The sequence below is a fragment of the Ailuropoda melanoleuca genome, chromosome 4 (assembly GCF_002007445.2).
Source record: "Ailuropoda melanoleuca isolate Jingjing chromosome 4, ASM200744v2, whole genome shotgun sequence".
In the NCBI taxonomy this organism is placed as follows: Eukaryota; Metazoa; Chordata; class Mammalia; order Carnivora; family Ursidae; genus Ailuropoda; species Ailuropoda melanoleuca.
In genome coordinates this window covers 104,139,759-104,162,606 of record NC_048221.1, presented here as the reverse complement: position 1 = coordinate 104,162,606, position 22,848 = coordinate 104,139,759, and the positions used below count along the sequence as shown (strand labels likewise).

Here is a 22,848-nt window from a genome sequence, read left to right as displayed (position 1 = left end):
TGATAGTAAATTTACAGAGACTGGATAAACGCACAGAAATGATTGTGACAGTGTCATAAAAGATGTTACATACAGAGGAGGCACTACAACAGCCTTGAACGTAAAGCAGAGTATCCAGAACAGATCCACCCTAGAAATAGAAGCTCCACTCCTGGAAATAAGAAAGTTGTGGCTCTAACCCCTTGATCCGCTTTCCTGATCTTGAAAATCCAACGGGCTTTTCTGTCCCTTTGTTACATAATCTGCAAAAGTGGGCTGTCGGGGAAGCAGCAAAGGTAAAGTTGTCTGTAAGTACAACATGCTAAGATAATTAGCCGCAGGAGATTGTTTTGTTCAAAGAAGTTCAAGTTTCCTGAAACTCTAGTTGGTGAGATTGTTTTCATGCCTTTCAATTTGGCATTTGAACTTTCAAATGAAAAAAAAAATGTTCTTATTTTTACACAGCTGGGGTGTGATAGAATTTTATTTCTGCCTCTCCTGGGTTGACACTAAGTCAGGACAAGAAGCCGGAGGGTTGAATAGCTTCTGGTTTAAAGCAGACTGGGCAACCTTACAAGCCAAATGGAGGTGTATTATTCAAATGCATTGGGGTGTCTCGCCCCTCACACACACTATTTTACTGAGAGGTGAGACGTAGAATGCTAATTATAACACTATTGATCTCAGACAAGCAGGCGAACTGACACGCATTCCTACATATTCATTACATTACTGACCAGCACACGTCGTTTCTTCTTTCCTTATCACTGTGAATGATACATTGAACATCACCCCATCTGCTAGATGTGGACTGACCCCATCACACATTCATGGCCTGCTGGCTCCATTTGTGCCCCAAAGATCTCAGGGCACATACTGACTTTTCTTTCTTCATTTTGCGTGACATCATCTCTATGTTTACCTTCCTGTGGTCTTGTTTTCTGTCACCATTTTTGTTTTAGTTAACACTTTTGACTCAAGGATATGCATGTGGTCACACTGGAAATTTCACAAAGTGCCAAGACAAATACAAAGGACATTAAAAGTAGTTTTTTTTGTGTGTGTGTATACGTATGTGTGTGTATTTTACTGTGGCTCAAAGCAAGAGAGCATAATCAAGGAACTATTTTAGGAAGCAAATGGTCAAAATTAGTCTTTAAATAGAGACTGGGGAAAGTTCTTTGAATAGAAAGCGTCTAATCAGAGGGAGTGACCAACAATAAAATAGAAACCAGGAGAAAGACTGGCCAGAGACATGACATGATTCCAAGTGTATGCTGTCCAGAACGTATTTCCATGGGGCCTGTGCTTTGGCCTTCTAATGAAGATTCACTCAGCAATTGCATTTCCAGGAGAATATTCTTGTCCCATTGCTGCATAACAGTAAGTATGGGTTCTGACTCTAATTTCAATGTGAGAGTAAGGGATTTTCTCAGCACCAAGCAATTCTCAGACACTAGCCAGGTGTCCTACAATTCAAATTAATTCTGGCACTATCTCCCTAGGGATAACATCAGATCCCATAGGTTAAGGGCTCAATCCCACAAGACTGTCCTCCACTTCAGTTGCCAATGGATGCCAATTACTGATTGAACTGCCAATTATTGACTGGCGGTTCCCACAACTCCTTCCTTGGGTTTGATTATTTCTTACAGAACTCAGTAAATCCATTTACTCACTAGATTACTGGTTTATTACAAAGCATACTAAAAGATATGAATCAACAGCCAGATGAAGAGATTCATAAGTGAGGTCCTGAACAAAAGAGCTTCTGTCCTTATGGAGTTTGGGGCCTGGCATTGTGGCACATGAAAGTGTTCTAGTTCAATCTGGAAGCTCTCTAACCCCCCCCCCTTTTTATGAAGGCTTCACATCAGCATGATTGATTAAATCACTGGTTACTGCTGACTGATTCAACCCCCAGTCCCTTTCTGTTTCCCAGAAATCAGGGGCTGGGACTGAAAGAAGTTCTAGCCCTCTATTCAACCTTGGTTCCCCTGGCAACCAGCCTTAGGAGCTTTGCAAAAGTCATATCATTAATTTAAACTCAGTTGTGGTAGAAAGGGGCTTAGTATGAATAAAAAGACACCCATTTCACCTTTATGGCTCTGAAGGGATTTCAAGAACTGAGGACAAGTGACCAACATTACAACGAAAGACGCTCCTATTGCTCTTTATCTCTTAGAAAACTCCAAGGGTCTGGGGAGCTGTGATCTACATAGCATGGATGAAGACCAAATGCATATATTTTTTTGTACAAACCATAATATCACAGGATAGTCATTTGCAGAATATTAAGGTAAAGAACATAGATTTGGAATCAGATAGACAGGACTCCACCATGCCACCAAAAAGTGACAACTGTGTGACCCTGGATAAATCATTTAATCCCTCAAAGTGGCTTCTGTGGCGCAGCCTTCAGATGCCCTCTTCAGGACTGCAGCACCAGCTCCCCCAGTGGAGACCATTAGTGGCTGGTGGCTTTGAGTCCCTCCCTGAGATCGGCTCTCTGAGTTTCCCAGGGGATCCTCTGTGTTGAGACTGATGACAGCTCACCTTCCTCTGCCCACTCCTCTGCAGGTGGCTCTCCCCAGTCAAATCACTGAAAGTAAGAATCTGCCCCCGAGTCCGTTTCTCCCAGTACATACCTGCAACCCTCTTTGAGTATCTGTTTCCTTATAACAGCATTGATCACTTCACAGTTTTGTGGATAATTTAAATAGGATAATTTATAAAAAGCATGTCTTATTGCTGACACAGTTAGTGGGAGAAGAAAGAACATGCCATTATTGTTTCTGTATCAAACTGGAGGAAAGCTCTGCTCTCCTTCCAGGTTTCTCTTGCTGCCACCACCTTCCTTTTTCCTTCTTGCACCACTAAGCTCTGAAAAAGGTTATTTTGTGTCTGCCATAATCTTTCCTTTTGAGGCACTATTCTTGGCTTGCTATAAGCTTTTTTTTAAAATTTAATTTTCCTGTTTAAAATTCTGACTTATTCATGTGAAACAAGGCCTAAAGTTAAGTCTCAATATTATGTGTTCCTTGGCATCTGGGGCAAGGCAGGAGTACCTCAAATGGCCTAATCACAAGTTCACCTCCTCACCCTAGCTCTGCTCCCAGGAATAAGATTTCCTAGGAAAACATTTCTCCTTATGATGGGGACAGCCATAGTTCCTACTTATCCCTGAGTACCAGCTTTAGTTCCTTGCCTATCTATGAAACTATTCAAATGAACCAACCCCAACCTCCCTGGAAACCAGGAGTCACCCACCTTCTTGATACCGCAAAGCCTGGCTCCCACCACCACTGGCTGTTCACTCTGTTCCCCATTGCAACGGCGTGTTGTCCTACATGGTGTGAGGTGCCCTTCCCTCCCAGGCTGCAAGTGTACGTGATGGAAAAATTGCTGTCAACCTCATCTGTCCAGTGTCAGTTGTTGTGGATTTGTCATTCCCACAATCCCAAGGCAAGAATTCATTCCTCACGAACAGGTAAAGAAGTGATTAAAACACTTCACTAAAAGAAAAGGACCCTTTTCAATGGCTCACTTCACTGATGAACTTTCATGTCTGAGATAAGAATTGTAAATAAGGCTCCAGTCAGTGTAGGGTGTAGGGGACAAAGGCAGGCTGCCCCAAAATGTGCCACCTTGACATATTATTTTAAATTAAAAGTTACTTAAAAAACAGCCAGTGCAAAAAAAGAACAGCCTGACCTCCCTTTGTCTCCAGAAAGCAGGAAATGAATCTCCCATGTGAAAGGTAGCCTCCCTGTACCAGGAGGTAAAGGCATATTGTTATCACCAGAGAAAAGGAATTTGGAGATGAGAAGGCTGTATAAAGAATCCTTGTTACTTTTTATTAATTTAACCCCAGCTCAAATCCTGCTTAGAATTCCTTACTAATTAAACTCCTGAACATAAGTTTTCATGGTCCTGTCAATTCCTCACAGATTTATTGTCTTTTTGTCTAAAAAGTGTAAAAACTGCCTACCATCATTTCTTTGGGTCTCAATTTCATTATTGGTCCTCTGTGCACATGTGATTCAATTTTGTTTTTTTTATCCTGTTAATCCATCTCATGCCAATTTAATTCTTAGGCCAGCTAGAAGAATCTTGCAGGGTAGAGGAAAACAGATGTCTGTATCTGCAACCACATGGTGTCAACCACGGGCATCCTATTTCAACAATTATTCCCTTGGTTACTTCTACAATTCTTTTGTCACCCAATCCCCTAAATTCCCTCTCTACCATGTCCCTAGATATTATTGTCCATGTCCACGTATTAGGAATTTTGAATGCCTAAAGCCTGCTTTGAGAAACTGAGGAGGGTTCAGAGTCTCAGTTAAAAGATGCAGGTACAACTCCCAGGGAAGACGTTGGAATGGGAGGATCCTGGGCTCACTCTGTCCCAAAGACACAACTAGATAACACCCATATCAGTCTAGGTAACCCAGAAAATGACCTGGAGACTGGCAGAACAGAATCTCCACTGCTAAATGTAGAGAAGAAGCTGCATAGAAGAGGCTAGGACGAAGGGCAGATAATCTGTCAGGAGCCAAACAGACCCAGGCCATCCACAGGAGGGAGGAATTCATGGTGTAAAGAGGGGAGAGCAGCAGAGCCTCATACCAGGCACCCCAGGCTCAGGGGACCTGCAATGGGAAGACAAATCTCCTAACATTTGGCTTTGAAAACCAGAGAGGCCCAGTTTTGTGAGTTTTTACTGTCAGTGGGGCTTAACACCTGGAACTTTAAAAATCAGTAGGCGCGGCTCTGGGAGAGCTGGTGGATGATGGGAAACTGAGTCTCTGCCCTTAAAAAGATAGCACAGGGGCGCCTGGGTGGCACAGCGGTTAAGCGTCTGCCTTCGGCTCAGGGCGTGATCCTGGCGTTATGGGATCGAGCCCCACATCAGGCTCCTCCACTATGAGCCTGCTTCTTCCTCTCCCACTCCTCCTCCTTGTGTTCCCTCTCTCGCTGGCTGTTTCTATTTCTGTCGAATAAATAAATAAAATCTTAAAAAAAAAAGATAGCACAAAAAAAGCCTTGCTGAGATATAGCGCAGAAGAGGCAATTTGAAAAATATCCAAGNCCTTGTGTTCCCTCTCTTGCTGGCTGTTTCTATCTCTGTTGAATAAATAAATAAAATCTTAAAAAAAAAGATAGCACAAAAAAAGCCTTGCTGAGATATAGCGCAGAAGAGGCAATTTGAAAAATATCCAAGGTATACAGGAAGATTTATTTAATAACCTCAGCGCATGTGCTGGAGGGGTAGGGATCTTTGGGAGACTTCTCCAAGAGCAAAAGAGCTGGTGGGCACCATTTCCCTCTTGGCACCCCCAGCCTAGGTAAACTGACACATGTGGGAACCAGCACAGCATTTGAACACTCTCCTCCTAGCTAGCTAACAGCACACCCAGCCCTTGCGTGCTTCTGCAGAGCTGCCTCCTCCAGCCCTGCTGGTCTCAGCAGGAGTTTTCTCAGGCAGCTGCAGGTCCTCTCCTGCAGCAGACCCCCACAGATTTTGCCGGCATCAGGTGCCCCATCCCCTCATTCTCCTGTGGATATACCCTCCAACATGTTTTTGGCAGGAGTCCATCCAAAGTGTGCCACAAGCCTGGTGGTGTGCAAGCAGTCCCGATAGACACCAGCACCACTCCAAAGTGACTCATGCCCCAGGGAGAGGGGAAGATAACCACACACAAACCAGTCCCAATGCAGCCCCCCATCCCACCAAAGAAAGATTCTCAGGGGTCAACACAGGGAGAGTACCCTGCAGTTCAGTGTTACTACAGGTCTGGAAAAGGCATGATCTGACTCTCCTCAAATCCAAGGCAGCCCCGGACTGGCCCATTAACAACACAGGGACCAAACCTTGCCCAAAATAGGTAAAGAGGACTATTCCAGATGACTGGACTGAAGGCAAAAGTGGCTCAGCCACAACAGTAGGGGGCATGCAAAACACATAGAAGATATCCCTCTAGTGCCAGGTTCTGGTGAACAGAAGATAGTTCACTAGAACAGAACTGTTCACCAGTACCTGCACTGCAGGGTACTACAGAAGCTCATCTTCACAGAGCCACTACTTTCGAAAGCAGGAGATGTAGCTGACTTTCCTAAAACTTGAAAATAGACACAGAGAGTTAGAAAAAATGAGACAGAGGAATATGTTCCAAATGAAAGAACAGGACAAAAATCATAGCAAGAGACCAAAATGAAATGGAGATAAGTAATATGCCTGATAGAGAATTTAAAGTAATGGTCATAGAGATACTCAATGGACTTGAGAAAAGACTGGATGACCTCAGTGTGACCATCAACAAATAGATAGAAAACAAAAAAGAGCCAATCAGAGATGAAGAACACAAAAACCGAATTTAGATATACACTAGATGGAATAAATAGTAGAAAAGAGAAAGTAGAAGGATAGATTAACAACCTGGAGGACAAAGTAAGCGAAAGCAATCAAGCTGAACAGGTGAGAGAAAAATGAATATTAACAAAAGAAAACAGATTGAGGGAAATCAGTGACACCATCAATCGTAGTAACATTCACATTCAGGGGATCCCAGAAGAAGAGAGAAAAGGGGGCAGAAAACTTATTTGAAGAAATATGGCTGAAAGCGTTTTAAATCTGGGGAAGAAACAGAAATCCAGACCATGGAGGCACAGAGACCTCCAACAAAATCAACCCAAGGAGGTCCGTACCAAGACACATAGTAATTAAAATGGCAAAAAGTAGTGATAAACAGAGAATTTTAAAAGCAGTGAGAGAAAAGAATACAGTTACAGACAAGGGAAACCCCCTAAGCTATCAGTAAGTAGATTTTTCTGTAAGCCAGAAGGGCATGGCATGATATATTCAAAGTGCTGAAAGAAAAAACCCTGCAGCCAAGAATACTCTACCCAGTAAGGCTATCATTCAGAACAGAAGGAGAGATAAAGAATTTCCCATATCAACAAAAGATAGAGGAGTTCATCACCACTAAACCATCCTTACAAGAAATGTTAAAGGGGACTCTTTGAGTGGAAAGGAAAGACCATAAGCAGGAGTAAGAAAAGTGGGAAGCAAAAAAGTATTAAAATTTATAAAAATCAGTCAAGGGACTCACAAAATAAAAGGATGTAGAGTATGATACCATATACCTAAAATGTGGGGGAAGAAGAGCGAATATTAAGTGCTTTTAGAATGGGTTCAAACTTAAGTGACCATCAACTTAAGACAGACTGCTATATGCATAAGAAGTTATATATAAACTTAATGATACAAACAAATCAAAAACCAGTAATAGATATGTAAAGAATAAAGAGAAAGGAATCCAGGTCTATCACCAAAAACCAGCAAACCATGAGAGACTAGAGCAAGAGAAGAAAGGAGCAGAAGAACTGCAAAAACAACTGTAAAACAAGTAACAAAAGGGCAATAAATACCTATGAATAATAGCTTTGAATGTAAATGAACTAAATGCTCCCATCAAAAGACATAGGGTGATGGAATGGATAAAAAAGAAAGACCCATCTGTATTCTTCCTATAACATTCATTTTTAGACCTAAAGACATATGCAAATTGTAAGGGAAGGGATGGAAAAGCATTTATCATGCAAATGGAAGTGAAAAGAAAGCTGAGGTAGCAATACTTCTATCAGACAAAAGAGGCTTTAAAACAAAGACTGTAACAAGAGGCAAAGAAGGACACTACATAATCATAAAGGGAATAATCCAACAAGAAGACACAACAATTGCAAATATTTATGCACTCCACATGGTAGCAGCCAAATACATAAAGTAGCTAATAACAAACATAAAGGAAGTAATTGATAGTAGCACAATAACAATAGGAAACTTTAACACCCCACTTACATTAATGGATAGATCATCTAAACAGAATACCAGCAAGGAAACAGTAGCTTTAAATTACAAATTGGGCCAGATGGATCTAACAAATATATTCAGAATTTTTCATCTTAAAACAGTGGAACACACATTCTTTTCAAGTGCACAGGGAACATTCTCCAGAATAGATCACATATTAGGCCACAAAAGAAGTCACAACAAATTAAAAAAGATCAAAGTCATTCCATGCATCTTTTTTTGGACTACAACACTATGAAACTAGAAGTCAACCACAAGAAAAAATCTGGAAAGAGCACACATACATGGAAGTTAAATAAAATGCTACTAAATAATGAATGGGTCAACCAAGAAATCAAAGAGGAAATAAAAAAATACATGGAGACAAATGAAAATGAAAATGCAATGGTCCAAAATCTTTGGGATGCAGAAAAAGCTGTTTTAAGAGGGAAGTTTATACTTATGCAGACCTACCTCAAGAAGCTAGAAAACTCTTGGGGCGCCTGGGTAGCTCAGTCGTTAAGTGTCTGCCTTCGGCTCAGGGCGTGATCCTGGAGTCCTGGGATCAAGTCCCACATCAGGCTTTTCCGCTGGGATCCTGCTTCTTCTTCCCCACTCCCCCTGCCTGTGTTCCCTCTCTCTCTGGCTGTCTCTCTCTCTCTGTCAAATGCATAAATAAAATCTTTAAAAAAAAAAAGAAGCTAGAAAACTCTCAAATAAACAATCTAACCTTCACTTACAGGAGCTAGAAAAAGAAAAAGAAATGAAAACCCATACCAGTAGGAGGAGGGAAATAATAAAGATTAGAGCAGAAACAAACAATATAGAAATGGAAAAAAAACAATAGAACAGATAAATGAAACCAGGAGCTGGTTCTTTGAAAAGATCTACAAAATTTATTAACCTTTAGCCAGACCCATGAAAAAAAGAGAGAGAAAGAGGACTCAAATAAACAAAATCAGAAATGGAAGAGGAGAAATAATAACCAACAGCACAGAAATACAAAAGATTATAAGAACATATTATGGAAAATTATATGCCAACAAGTCGACAACTTAGAAGAAACGATACATTCCTAGAAACATTTAATCCCTCAAAACTGAATCAAGAAGAAATTGAAAATTTGAACAGGCCAATTACCAATAATGATATTGAATTGGTAATCAAAAAACTCCCAACAAACAAAAGTCTAGGACTAGATGGCTTCCCAGGTGAATTCTACCCAACATTTAAAGAAGAGTTAATACCTATTCTTCTCAAACTATTCCAAAAAATAGAAGGGGAAGGAGACTTTCCAAATTCTTTCTATGAGGCCGCCCTTACCCTAATACCAAAACCAGATAAAGACACCACAAAGAAGGAGAATTACAGGCCAATATCTCTGATGAACATAGATGCAAAAATCCTCAATAAAATACTAGCAAACCAAACCCAACAATACATTAAAAAAAATAATTCACCACGATCAAGTGGGATTTATTCCTTGAATGCAAGGGGTGGTTCAATATTTGCAAATCAATGGACACACTACAATCACATCAATAAGAGAAAGGACAAAAAACATATGATCATTTCAACAGATGTAGAAAAAGCATTTGACAAAGTACAACATCCATTCATGATAAAAACCCTCAACAAAATAGTTTTAGAGGGAACATACCTCAACAGAATAAAGGCCATATATGAAAAACCCACAGCTAACATTAAACTCAATGGTCAAAAATTGAGAGATTTCCCCCTAAGATCAGGAACAAGGAGGGGTGCCTGGGTGGCACAGCGGTTAAGCGTCTGCCTTCGGCTCAGGGCGTGATCCCGGTGTTATGGGATCGAGCCCCACATCAGGCTCCTATGCTATGAGCCTGCTTCTTCCTCTCCAACTCCCCCTGGCTTGTGTTCCCTCTCTCGCTGGCTGTCTCTATCTCTGTCAGGTAAATAAATAAAATCTTTAAAAAAAAAAAAAAAGATCAGGAACAAGGAAAGGATGTCCACTCTCACCACTTTTATTCAACATATTACTGGAAGTCGTAGGCACAGCAATCAGACAACAAAAAGAAATGAAAGGCATCCAAATTGGTAAGGAATAAGTAAACTATCACTATTTGCAGATGACATGATACTATATATAGAAAATCCTAAAGACACCACCAAAAAACTGCTAGAACCAATAAATGAATTCAGTGAGGTCACAGGATACAAAATTAATAGAGGAATCCATTACATTTCTATACACTAATAATGAAGTAACAGAAAGAGAAATTAAGAAAACAGTCCCATTTATAATTGCACCAAAATAATAAAATACCTAGGAATAAACTTAACCAAGGGGGTGAAAGACCTGTACTTAAAAATTACAAAACATTAATGACAAAATTGAAGATGACACAAACAAATAGAAAGACATTTCATGCTCGTGGACTGGCAGAATAAATATTGTTAAAATGGCCACACTACCCAAAGCAATTTACAGATTTAATGCAATCCCTATCAAAATACCAATAAGATCTTTCACAGAACAAACAATTATAAAATTTGTATGGGACCATACAAGACCCTGAATAGCTGAAGCAATTTTGAAAAAGAAGAAGAAAACTGGAGTTATCACAATCCCAGATTTCAAAATATAGTACAAAACTATAGTAAAGAAAAGAGCATGGAACTGGCACAAAAATAAACACACAGATCAAAAGATAAACCAGAGAGCCTAGAAATAAACCCATGATTATATGGGCAATTAATCTTTGACAATAGAGGCAAGAACACTCCATGTGGAAAAGACAGTCTCCTCAACAAATGGTGTTGAGAAAACTGGACAGCTACATGCAAAAGGAGGAAACTTCTTTTCACACCATATGCAAAACCTCAAAAGAGTTTAAGGACCTAAATATAGGACCTAAAACCATAAATATCCTAGAATAGAGCACAGGCAGTAATTTCTCTGATGTAGGCCACAGCAACACTTTTCTAGATATGTCTCCTGAGGGAAGAGAAGTAAAAGCAGAAATAAACTACTGAGACTACAACAAATGAAAAATCTTCTGTACAGCAAAGGAAACAATCAACAAAACTAAAAGACAACCTATTGAGTGGGAGAAGATATTTGCAAATGACATATCTGGTAAAGGGTTAGGATACAAAATATATAAAGAACTTATGCTACTCAACACCAAAAGCCCAAATAATCCAATTGAAAAATGGGCAGAAGGCATGAACAGACATTTCTTCAAAGAAGACATACGGATGGCCAACAGACACATGAAAAGATGCTCAGCATCACTCATTATCAGGGAAATGCAAATTAAAACCCCAATGAGCTATCCACTCGCACCTGTCAGAATGGCTAAAATCAAAAACAGGAGAAATAACAAGTATTGGCAAGGATGTGGAGAAAAAGGAACCCTCAAATACGGTTGGTGGGAATGCTAACTGGCACAGTCACTGTGGAAAACAGTATGGAGGCTGCTCAAAAAATTAAAAATAGAATTACCATATGATCCAGTAATTCTGCTACTGGATATTTACCAGAAAAATATGAAAATACTAATTCAAAAGATATATCACCTCTATGTTTATCGCAGCATTATTTACAATAGCCAAATTATGGAAGCAACCCAAGTATCCACTGGTAGATGAATGGACAAAGAAAAAGTGGTGTAAATATATACAATGGACTATTACTCAGCCATAGAAATAAATGAAATCTTGCATCTGCAACAACATGGGTGGATCTAGAGGAAGTAAGTCAGTCAGAAGAAAGACAGGTATCATAGGATTTCACTCATATATGGAATTTAAGAACCAAAAAGGAAAATGAACAAAGAAAATAGAGACAAACCAAAAAACAGACTCTTAACTACAGAGAACAAACTGATGGTTACCAGAGGCATTAAGGGCATTAAGAGTACACTTATCTGGATGAGCACTGAGTACTGTACAGAATTGAATCATTATATTGTACATCTGAAACTAATATAACACTGTAGGTTCATTATGCCGGGGTTAAAAAAAAAGATACAGGTACAATGAATTTTTTTTTTTATCTCAGTCATCAAAATATACTCCCAGCTGTCAAATTCAACTTTTATCTAACACTTTATTCTTTCTATATCTCTCACCCATTTGCATATTTCACTTCCCCTCTTTAAAGTAATTACTTTCAAATATCTCTCTATTTTGGCTTCACTCCTGAAGGGCAACTTCATATTTCCAACTACCACATGGATAATTCAGATGGCTGGCCTATCACCAGCTTCTATTCTACATTTTAAATGAATTTATGTTTGCTTTAACACAAGTTTTCTTCTACGATTGACTTACTCCTAATAGGCCATTTTCTCCACCTGCATTTCCTAGTCTCTGTTCCAGATGGATCGAGCCTACAGGTATATAATAAGACTGGCTGTGCACTGCTCCAACCTGGAGCAGTCACTCACTCCCCAAACAAGGCAGCCTCCTGCTATGGTACATTATTTGCATGCAGAGATGTGAATGGATTGTGCCTCATGTGATTTTTTAGGTGAATCCAGAAATCCAGATTTTCATGTGAAATTTTTCAATTTTTAAACATTGGTTCAAATTTGTTCATCACTATTTGGGCCACACACAATGTGTGTGGGCTATATTCTGCTGATGAGACACTTGTTTGCAATCTGGAATTGAACGATCTCTAAGTCTTCGACAGCAAACAGCACCACATCCATTGGGCAGATGTTCACTCACTGGTCCATAATAAAAGTATTATGAAAGTATCTATTTCATTATATCACAACCCTGTTTTAAAAACAAAAATTAAAACAAATAAACCAAAATCCCAGAGCTGCCTGGCCTTTAAACCTTATACTACCCACTCTAAGCAAACTCATCTTCACAAAAATGTGCTGTGTTCATTTATTTGTGTTTGTATACCTTTTCTACTGTGCTGGCCACCATGTGATTGTCTATGTCCCTGCTGCTTAGCCGGATCATATCAATCCTTAAGAGTCACTCAACTCATTCAAAGCAACTTTCCTTGATCAGTGCAGTCATCACTGGACCACTTTTATTTTGAATCCTTGATGCACTGATAGCTGAGAGCACATTAACTTGCCTTTAAATACATTATCATGTATTAGTAGTACTATTCCAAGTACATTAGCGCTCTCTCTTAAACCAGAATGAGGGCTGGAACAGTTCTTGACTCAGGTCATTTTTATATTTCTCAAAGTGTTCATCACTGTTCTTCAGCATTATGTGACAAATTTTCCTGTGTCACTCAGACTGCTAGTGCATAGGACAATAACTCTAATACTCCACCACAAATATATCTGGTAACTCCCTTTAGAGTGGATAGGTGAGGATGTCATAACTTGAAAGCAACCTGTGTCTGGTAGAAGGTGGAGGGGGTGGGGAAAGAGAGTAAGGAGTAGATAGAGGCCAGAGTGACATCCAGCACTTCCTAACAGAACTACTTACTTACTGTATAGAAAGGCAAGGCAATTATAATTAGGTCATGATTATTTAACAGAGAATTTGATTTCCCAAATAAATTATCCTACCAAAAAATCAAACTTGCCTTTTCAAACTTTTTTTCTTAAATATTTTATTTATTTATTTGACAGAGAGACAGCCAGTGAGAGAGGGAACACAGGCAGGGGGAGTGGGAGAGGAAGAAACAGGCTCCCAGTGGAGGAGCCTGAAGCGGGCCTCGATCCCAGAACACCGGGACCACGCCCTGAGCTGAAGGCAGACGCTTAACGACTGAGCCACCCAGGCGTCCCATTTTCAAACATTTTTGAACTGGTTAAAATGAAAACAAACGAACAAACAAACAAACACATTGCAAAGAAAAATCTGTAAGCTTGTATAGCAAGTTAAGACCACTATATTTATAAAATAAATAAATCCTGCAAATATTTTACACGAATTTAAATTCTCAAAAAATAGGTCAAATGTTTACCCTATGTTTGTTTGGTCAACTGAAACACCACTTACCAAACTGGCATTAAACTGGACTGCAAATCCTGCTCTACAAATAGTACAGGTGTGTCACTGAGGCTGATATGCACATGTGCATATCGTACATACGTGCGAAATGGTTCACACTGTTGTGCATACTATTTCCGTAAGTAGTTTTACCCTCTAAAAGTCCTTTAGATTATCTTGAATCAAATGGCAAAGAAACAATGAAGGAAAATGCTTTGACATTTGGTCAACTAATTTGAAAATGCAAAAATTGTAATGGTTTTGGGATTTAGGATGATTGAACATCAGATAAAAGTCAATATTCCTTACAAAACATCTGGATACGGAAAGTATATGCAACATACTTATGTAAAGAGTATAAGAGGAAGGTAGATTACAGAACTCTGGCTTCATTAGGTCTATACCTATTGTTTTATTCTAAGTTTTACCTAGACATGGATGGAAATTTAATCAAATAATATATTTTTTTCAGTTTTAATAACCAGGTTTAAGAAGAAGTACAGTGGAAGGGTATAGATCTTTCTGTACTTGTACTTCTATGCCCAATTCGATTTTTATCGTGATGTGATATTGTAATTAACATTATGCTAAAAATAAAATTGACTGCATTATGGTTTTGTCCACAACATTCAAGTATCTTATTGCTAAAATATTCCAAAATGAATCCAGTAAACATTTGCTATTTCCAATAGCTTGAGAGATGGATCCAACCTTTTTTTTTTTTTTACCAATTACAACTGAACTAGGCTCAGAACAGCTGTGTTGAAACCCCACAAACCAAAGCCAGTCATCCAAAAATCTAAAATACTAACACTTTCCATCCAAGATAGAAAAACAAGCATCCAAAGTAAACCCCGTGATTAATCAGGTAACCAATCAACATTCACTTCTCTGTTATTCAAGCTAATGGTTCTTTGAAGTGAAGTTTCTACCTTTGTTATTTATTGGTGGTTCCTAGAGTCACAGTTTCAATGTCAAATGGGAGAGTTCCATTGACCCCTTTGTCCAGAAGTAACTTTGGGCAGCTTATTATATTTTTCCATTTAAAAAATGGCAACATTTGTACTAATGCACAATCCTCGATCCTGCTACAGAGCATTTCAACTATGAATGCTAACGTCTGCCCATAGAAATAAATTGGAGTGCTGGAGCTGGATTCAGAATCATTCTGGTGTGTTCTATGTCTTTGATTGCTCAGACAGTACCTCTCAAGGCCAGCTTTCCACTCATTAGGCACCAATGTGGAACGACATATTTGGGGGACGTTCCAAGCACTCCACTCCTATCAGCCATCTCCCCCACCAGAACTGATCATCAACATTGGAGTCTATGTGCAATGCTGTGAGTTCCATGTCAGGGTTACATGTACTTCCTCAAAATGACTGGAAGTACATTTATGGAATTGGTGCCTATAATCTTGAGCTCCAAAGTCACCATCTACCTTACACCATTGTACTGTGATGCCTCCAGGGTTCTTTATTAGTTCTTGCGTGTGTTCTGGTGTTTGAGATGCCACTGTACCATGGTTAAAAATGTTTTTCACTATGTTAAGAACTGAGTTACCTGGGCAGATAAACAAGACACATCAACCAGTACAGGCAATTCTGGTAACCTGTCCAACTGAATATGTGAGGCTTTTTTGGTAAACCATCCCATTTTCTCATTCTATTTTCATATACCACCAAGGCTGGGGATTTCTCCTTCTTGGACTAAGTCCTCTGCAGTGTTAGTCCCTTTCTCTATGACTTCTGGAAGTCATCTATTGGCTTAATAGCCTCCTGTTCAGTGGTGTCCAGCTCTTGTAAAAGAGACACCAGTTGTTTATCCTGGAGCTTCCTTTTAAATCACTAAAATGCTATATCAGGACATCCTTTGTGATGCTCTCTCTTGGATCTCTGGGACAATGAGTTAATCCTTTCTAAGCCATGATCCTTTTCTGAGACTCTTGATGAGAGATTTATGGATTCTATTTCCAGAGAAGTTATAATCCATATCCTGCCTCTGTGCCTCCTGCAACAACAGCTCGGGTGCAGCCCCAGGGTCCCCTTTACCAGGCTGCATGGCTGGGAGCTGCGCTCGCAGCTTCCTCACTTCCCATCCATCACCTGAAGCAGCTCTTTTGAGGGAGAAATGGACTCTGAAGAAAGCCAAAATTCTTGGTTTGATAAGCTATGCCTGAGCTGTCTTCAGCATGACTTTTGCCCTTTCCAGATTGGTTGACCAGTGCTGGCAACAAGAAAGAGTGAAAAAGACCGATAGTTCTATTTGGCTGCATATGGCATCTCTCAGCCCATGGCTGATGGTGCGGATGCCTGGGGAGCAAAGGGCCAGGTCAAATGGTCATTTTATAACAAAGAAGTCAGTGAACCAGGTTGACTAGATGATTGCCCTAATTTCTAACTCCCAACTCTAAACCCTGTATTCACCTAGCAGTTATTTCATTTTCCTCTCTCCATCTATTTTCTAATTACTCCAGTTGGTTTCGGGAAAAAAAATTTAAAAAACTTTTTCTGGTTAAATTACATACAACTTCTAAGGAAGAATTTAAGAGAGTTGAGCCAGGGGAATTAACACTGAAATGATTTTTATAAGCTTCAACAATATTATGACTCAGGAATAAAGTAATAATTTTAAATGCTTTGAATGTTTTATGAGAAGAAAATGAGTTAGGTACTGAAGGGAGAGTCCAAGAGTTGTCACTTGGCATTGCATTCCTCACAGCTCATACATTGCCTATAGTGGCGACCTATAACTGCGAAGGTTACAAGAAAAAGGCATGGCATGATGTAGAGTATGGAGATGTAGAGAGTATTAGCCCAGGGGATGTGTGGGCTGCATATGGTCTGGTTATGTCAGCGTGAGATGATTTAGATCTGTGTTTTTTCCCCCATGGGCCTGAGACCAGGTGGGACCTTTGGTTTCTTCTGACTCTGTATTGCTTGACTTTCCAGGACTGCCTGTTAGAAGGGAAAGCAGACATGGAACAGACAGCAAGCCCATATGCCCTGGGACTAGGCATTTTGTATTCTGTTCATGGTGTTGCTGTCACAGACTCTGACCTTTCTGCCTATCTGGGACTCTGGACCCACCCGCCCCTTTCTGTCTCAGTGAACTCCCTCATCCTGGCCCACTGTCTTCTGCAACTACGGAATCTGCCCAGCTTTATCTTCTACAGACCCATTCTCTCCCTGAATCATTCTGAACAAAACCCCAGTACAACTTAGCACCCTGTTTTTTTCCTTCAGTGATCACATGCATGAGGGAAAGTTTAGCTAAATGAACTTGCTAACCTTTACTGAATGTTTATTGTGTACCAGGCACTGTTCTAAATGTTTTACTCATATCAACTCATTTAATTATCATGTTGACTATGTGAGGGCCATATTATTATCCCCATGCAGTAATTTGCCCAAAATAACACAGATATTAGGGGACAAAGCCAAGATCCAAATCCAGATAGTTTGGCTCCCAAAGGCTGAACTCTTAACCATCACAGGTAAGGCCTCCATAAATAAACACCCGGGTGGTAAATGGGAAAGCCAGACCAGCAGGTGGAACCATTCAATATTTATCATATTTGTATTCTGTGCCAGGCTCTTATGCCTGCCATGACAGATCCTAAGTTATATTAGGTAACAATTTTACATTCTCTGAGTTCCCAATCTAGTGAACAATAAAATAAAGGACACTGTGCTCATGACTAGAGGGAAATACAGTCTGATTTACTAAGAGCACAGGAGAGAGAGTGAACACTCCCAAGATGGAGGATCAAGGGATTGCTTCACAGTTGAGCCAGAGTTTGATCTGGATCCAAGCACTGTATTTGGGCATTAGAAGGGAAGAAAGAAGGCAGCAGTTCCAGGAAAGGGACTAACAGAGAGTCTCAAGGGCACACTGTGTACAGGGGCAGTACATAACTCTGGATAAGAACTAGAACAGGAGCAAAACACAGACCTGAGAGGGCAAGGCTAGAATTTAGAAAACCTCATATGCCAGGTTAAAGAGTTTGTATAAAAACTGAAAGGTGACATACGATGAGCGTGCTTCAGGAGGACTGACTGGGCAGTAGGGCAGGACATCAGTCAGAGCTAGGAGCAACCAGATAGGAGGTAAGACAGTCTCTTAGAAGGGTCATTAGGCAGTGGACAAGGGAGGGGGGTGAACTTGAGAGCCATCTGAGAAATAAGGATAAAAGTCCTACTGAGTTGGATATGAGAAGTGAGGAAGAGTGAGTTGTTGGAGCTGGTGGGAGTCAAAGTGCTCAGGCCCTTGCCCAAGGATAAGTATCTTTTTCCTTTACCTGGTTTCTTGGCACAGCTCACCCAACAAACATTAAGTGCAAGGCCTCCACCTTCACTTCTCTGCCTCTGTGACCCTCAGCAGAGGGAGAATAAAGTGGGTCTTGACTGAGATGGTATGTGATCAAATCCCTCTTGGTACCTACGAAACTGATACTGACAAGTGCATAGAGCACTTACAGAAAATTTGTGAGGCTCCTTTTAGAAATTGCATTAATTCTTATAGCCACAGTTCTTAAAAAGAGTCAGGGAAACTCCCAAAGTAGTCCAGAGAGCCACAGCTCAAACAATGATATGTTGAGTTAATTGTTCGCTTAGACTTTTGTTTTGTTCTGGGATCTCAGGAAGGGAAAAAGCCCTCTTTCGAGAAGGGCTTTGAGAACAGGTGTGATCTACTGAGCAGCAATGTTGGTCGTGGGTATAGGAGGAGGAATAATGGAAATGGACCACATACAAGCCATCCCAACTCAGGCCCAGTTTTTGTGGGATCCTGGAGTTGAAACAGGGGAGCATCTGTAGGGACAAGATCCCTTGAATATCTCTAAGGGACTCTGGGAGTCTGGCTTTTTTCTCTGAAAAGCTTTTAATGGAAATGTCAATAGCCTTAAAAAAGGTATAGAGATTATCTTGCTTCACTAGTGGTCTTAGGAGACCAGCAGGTATGTTGGACCTAGTTTTGACAAATGATTTCACCTCCTCCCTCCAAAAGAAAGAATAGGACCTAGTGTGATGGGTACCTGGGGATCTCAGCTGACTGAGATTTAATACTTTTTTATTAGTGCTGGCTTGAAGGGGCCAACTGCCCTTGAAATTCTTCTTCTAGTACTTCCCTTCCCTTGGACCCAAAAGAGTGAGATACTGAGACAGAGCTGGATGCTTAGACCTATCTCTTGTTCCTTGACAACAATTTCAGAACATGTGCCCTTCTGGCAGAGCCATGTGATAATGGATGGCAATTCCAAAGTTACAGACTTGTTCCCAAAGCATGCCTGGACTCAGTGTGAGGTTGAATGACCTAGACATCCAATCCACTGTCCTATGCATGACTGCAAACTGGAATACCAAATGCTGCTTCTTTCATGTCACTTTGTCACATACCAGCTGATATGCTCAGAGTCTGCTGCTTGGCCATCTATCACTCCTTTTATTCAGATGAAAGCCCAAGTGTTAAATAATATACAAGGTATGGTCCCCATTGGTTCCTACCAATGAAACTTCATAAAAGAGCCTGATGTGACTGCCTAAAACCCAAAGTGTTATTTAATTTCACAAATCCTAAGAGATTTCCTTTTTCTTCTTCAGGGGTAGTTGGAGTGTGGTTGTATTAAGTTGTTATCTCTAAATTCATCTAGTAGGAGTCAGGTAATGGCCAGAATTGTATTTATCCTGATTTCAACTGATGCCTGATCTTATGAGCAAATGTCAATCATTTTAGAAGTAGGGGCATAAACAAAACTTGGCAGTGACATGGTAGAATCTTTCACTCAAGGGCTGGAATCAAGATTCCCTGAGCTATGACTTCATCAGGAGGTGGCATGGGTAAGAGATGGTAGGAGAGGCCAATGAAGCAAGGTTGCCATATCTAGGGTGCTAGACCTGGTTAGGAGTGGGTCACTCCTCAGTGAACCCAGAAATCCCTCCTCCTTGACTGATTACTAGAAAACAACTTGTTCTCAATATGTATGAGGTTCACCTTTTGTTCTATGCACTGCGTGAATACTCAACTCAGCCAATAAGGAATTTGGGAGAAACATTTTCATGTGTGATTATTTGAAATATTTTCATGTGAATCAATAAATGGAAACGTAACTCTTTAGAGGGTCTAAATCTACAGCAACTCAGAGAAGCCATTTTGCATGATTTATACTGGAGTTTATCTAAGGCTGTCACAGGTCCCAAAGATAAGCATCCTGGGGCCTATGATGGTTGCATAATAAATCGAGCTGAGTATAATAGGAGAGGTCAAACATTAAAAAGCAAACCCCTCATCTACCACCAATTAAAAAAAAAAAAAAAGAATCCCTAGAAAGAGGTCACACTGTTACTTTTGCTATGCTGGGATTCAGGCTTATTCACCAGTAATTGCACCCAGGAGAGATTTCTTAGCCTCTACTTGAAAAGCAGGGCCAGGAGGGGAAATAATTCCAGGTGGGAGGTTTTTTCATGGTCCATCAAATCTCATACATAGGTTTCTTATTCTAAAATAGAAAAAGCTGGTCAGGATGGTTTTGCTTTACTCTCTTGCCTCAACCTTTTTAAATACTTACTTGGTTTCATATTTGACAAACAATGATCACAAAACGGCTATTTGCCTGGCAGAGTGCTAAGCATATTTGTCTAGTTTTCGCACTAAATCACTTAACACTAAGAAAAAGATATTCATATCTTCATTTCAAAGATTAGGAGGCTGGATTTCAGAAATACACAGTGCATCACCCAAGGTCACACAGTAAGGAAATGGCATCTCAGGGATTTAAACATGGTTTTCTCTGAGCCTAGGATTCTTCAAATGGCAAAATGCCATCTCTTTAATATTATATCTGCATTACAAACACATTTTTATATCTATGATGTTGATGTCTTTATCCTTTTATGTATAAAACTGCACTTTTTATTTTCAACTTTTGAGAACCTAGAAGCAGAAAATATGCCTCTTGTTTATTGAAACAATGTTAAGTGCATTTAAGGTGCAGATCTTGATTTTATAAAATATTATCTGGTAATTTCTCATTAGATCAATAAAATTACACAGTAAAGCCATTTTAAATGGAATTTAACAAGCACAGAGTTTATTTTAATACATTCTTTCTAATCCCTAAAATATCAACACAGGTGAAATCCCACAGTAACCGTATAACCCTTTCAGTTGACTTATCAATAATAAGAAGGTAAGTATTTTAATTTTTATTGTTTTACCCTTATAACCCATGTCTCTGCAGTTGGTTAGTTTAATTCAAGATGAGTCTCATACCAAAACTGAGGCAATTACTATCCCATAATGAGAGGTAATTAATAGATCATTCATTCAAATTACTGAAGATTCTGATTTCCACCATCTTTACCTGGTAGATCGTTAGGATGCCAGACCTCATACTCTGCAGCGGAGTAGCTTAACACACTGGCTGTTCACTTTTCCTACGATTTCTAGTCTGGACTTTCTGTGCTATCAAACTGTCAAGCTTCTGTTTTGCATCTTTCTATTCAAGGAATTCTCATCCTATATTTCTAACTCTTTCCCTTCTGAGGGCCCCCCTCCCTGGCCTCACTGACCCTTTGTCAGGGGAGCAACAGTGACATTCTCTCTCTTCAGCCAAGTACATAACGGATACCAATTCCTAGAGTCTCCTCACTCATGCAAAGTAGAAAATCAGACACGATATTCTCCTGTGAAAGTAATCAGTTGGGATGGCAGAGAACCCCAGAAACCTCCAAATTAAAATGTCTTCCTGGCTGGAGGACATCTCCTTTTCGTAATGGCATCTTTGGAAAAGAAGGATCGCTCAGCTGCTCCTCCTAGTGGCAATTTCTAGTCCTGTGTTTTTCGTGGGAGCCCTTCTGCCTTAAGGAATTGCTCCAAGCTGCATGGGTTTTGAGAAAAGTTGTATTATATTTAGTTCTACCTTCTGACTTTTTTTTCTTACTACAGAGCCCATTAGTGGTAGCTGTGAGACCATGCAACTAATTTGTGGATCAGTTTTTTGAAAGTTTCCTTTTAAAGTTCTAAAGAATTCCACGAGAAGTAAATGGAGACATCTCAGTAGCATATATGTAGTTCTTCCCTTATGCCCTTTTCACCCTGTTGCAAGGGAGAGCTGAGATCCACTGATTCCCTAACTGGGTTGAATATTCATTTACTCATGTAACAAACACTAAGTATTTACTTTGTGTCAGTCACAGTTCTAAGCATTGGGGAGTACAGGATATAACCAAAGAGAAAAATTCCTGCCTACATCAAACTTATTTTCAAGTAGGAAAGAGAGACAATAAAACAAATATATGAAATGTGTAAGATAATAGATGATAAATCAGGGAGAACATTCTGGATTGTGTGTGGGGTGTTATATTCTTCAGCCCCTCCTCATCCTCAGTATCTTCAGACAGTGTCTAAATTCAGATTATTGGGTATAATGGACACTGACTTTTCTGCTTAAATAATATCCTTAGTCCCTTGTTCTTTACTAACAGAATTCTGATTTTCTCTGGGCAACCTCACACTATTTTTCCCGGACTCATTTGCAGCTGTAGAAGGCAATGCAACTCAGTTCTAGTCATGAGATCAAGCAAATGTTCCCGAGCTGGTTGTCTCAGAGCCTTTAGAGAAGACTCTCTATTTTCCTTTGGCTTTATTCCTGCCAAGGATGAGGACACAATTTCTGGAGTTGCAGCAGTCATCTTGCAATCAGGAGGCAAGTTCATGCCAGAGATCACATAGCAGGAAAATGGAACTCAAGCAGCCATATCAGCCTGGACTACCTGCTTCACTCAGCACCAACACATCTCATGACCCCTGGGGGGCTCCATCTAAGTTGCAGCCTCTGCATGTGGGGCACACTGGACCCTAATTCTAAAGGCTGCAGTATGTATGAGATTCTTGAGAATTGTGTAATACTGCAGCACTGTGTGTGTGTGTGTGTGTGTGTGTGTGTAATAATCCTGTGGTTTATTCACAGTAGTATTACATGCAGCTAAACACAACCTTAAACCCTGATTCATTAGAGGATTAAGAGTAGCTGCATTTCCTCTTCTAAACTTTTCTTTCAG

At 40.0% G+C, this 22,848-nt stretch overlaps 1 pseudogene; it reads right to left on the bottom strand.

The window, feature by feature from the left end:
* Positions 1-14,588: 14,588 nt before the first annotated feature.
* On the bottom strand, positions 14,589-22,479 carry LOC105240701 (annotated as a pseudogene).
* Positions 22,480-22,848: the final 369 nt, after the last annotated feature.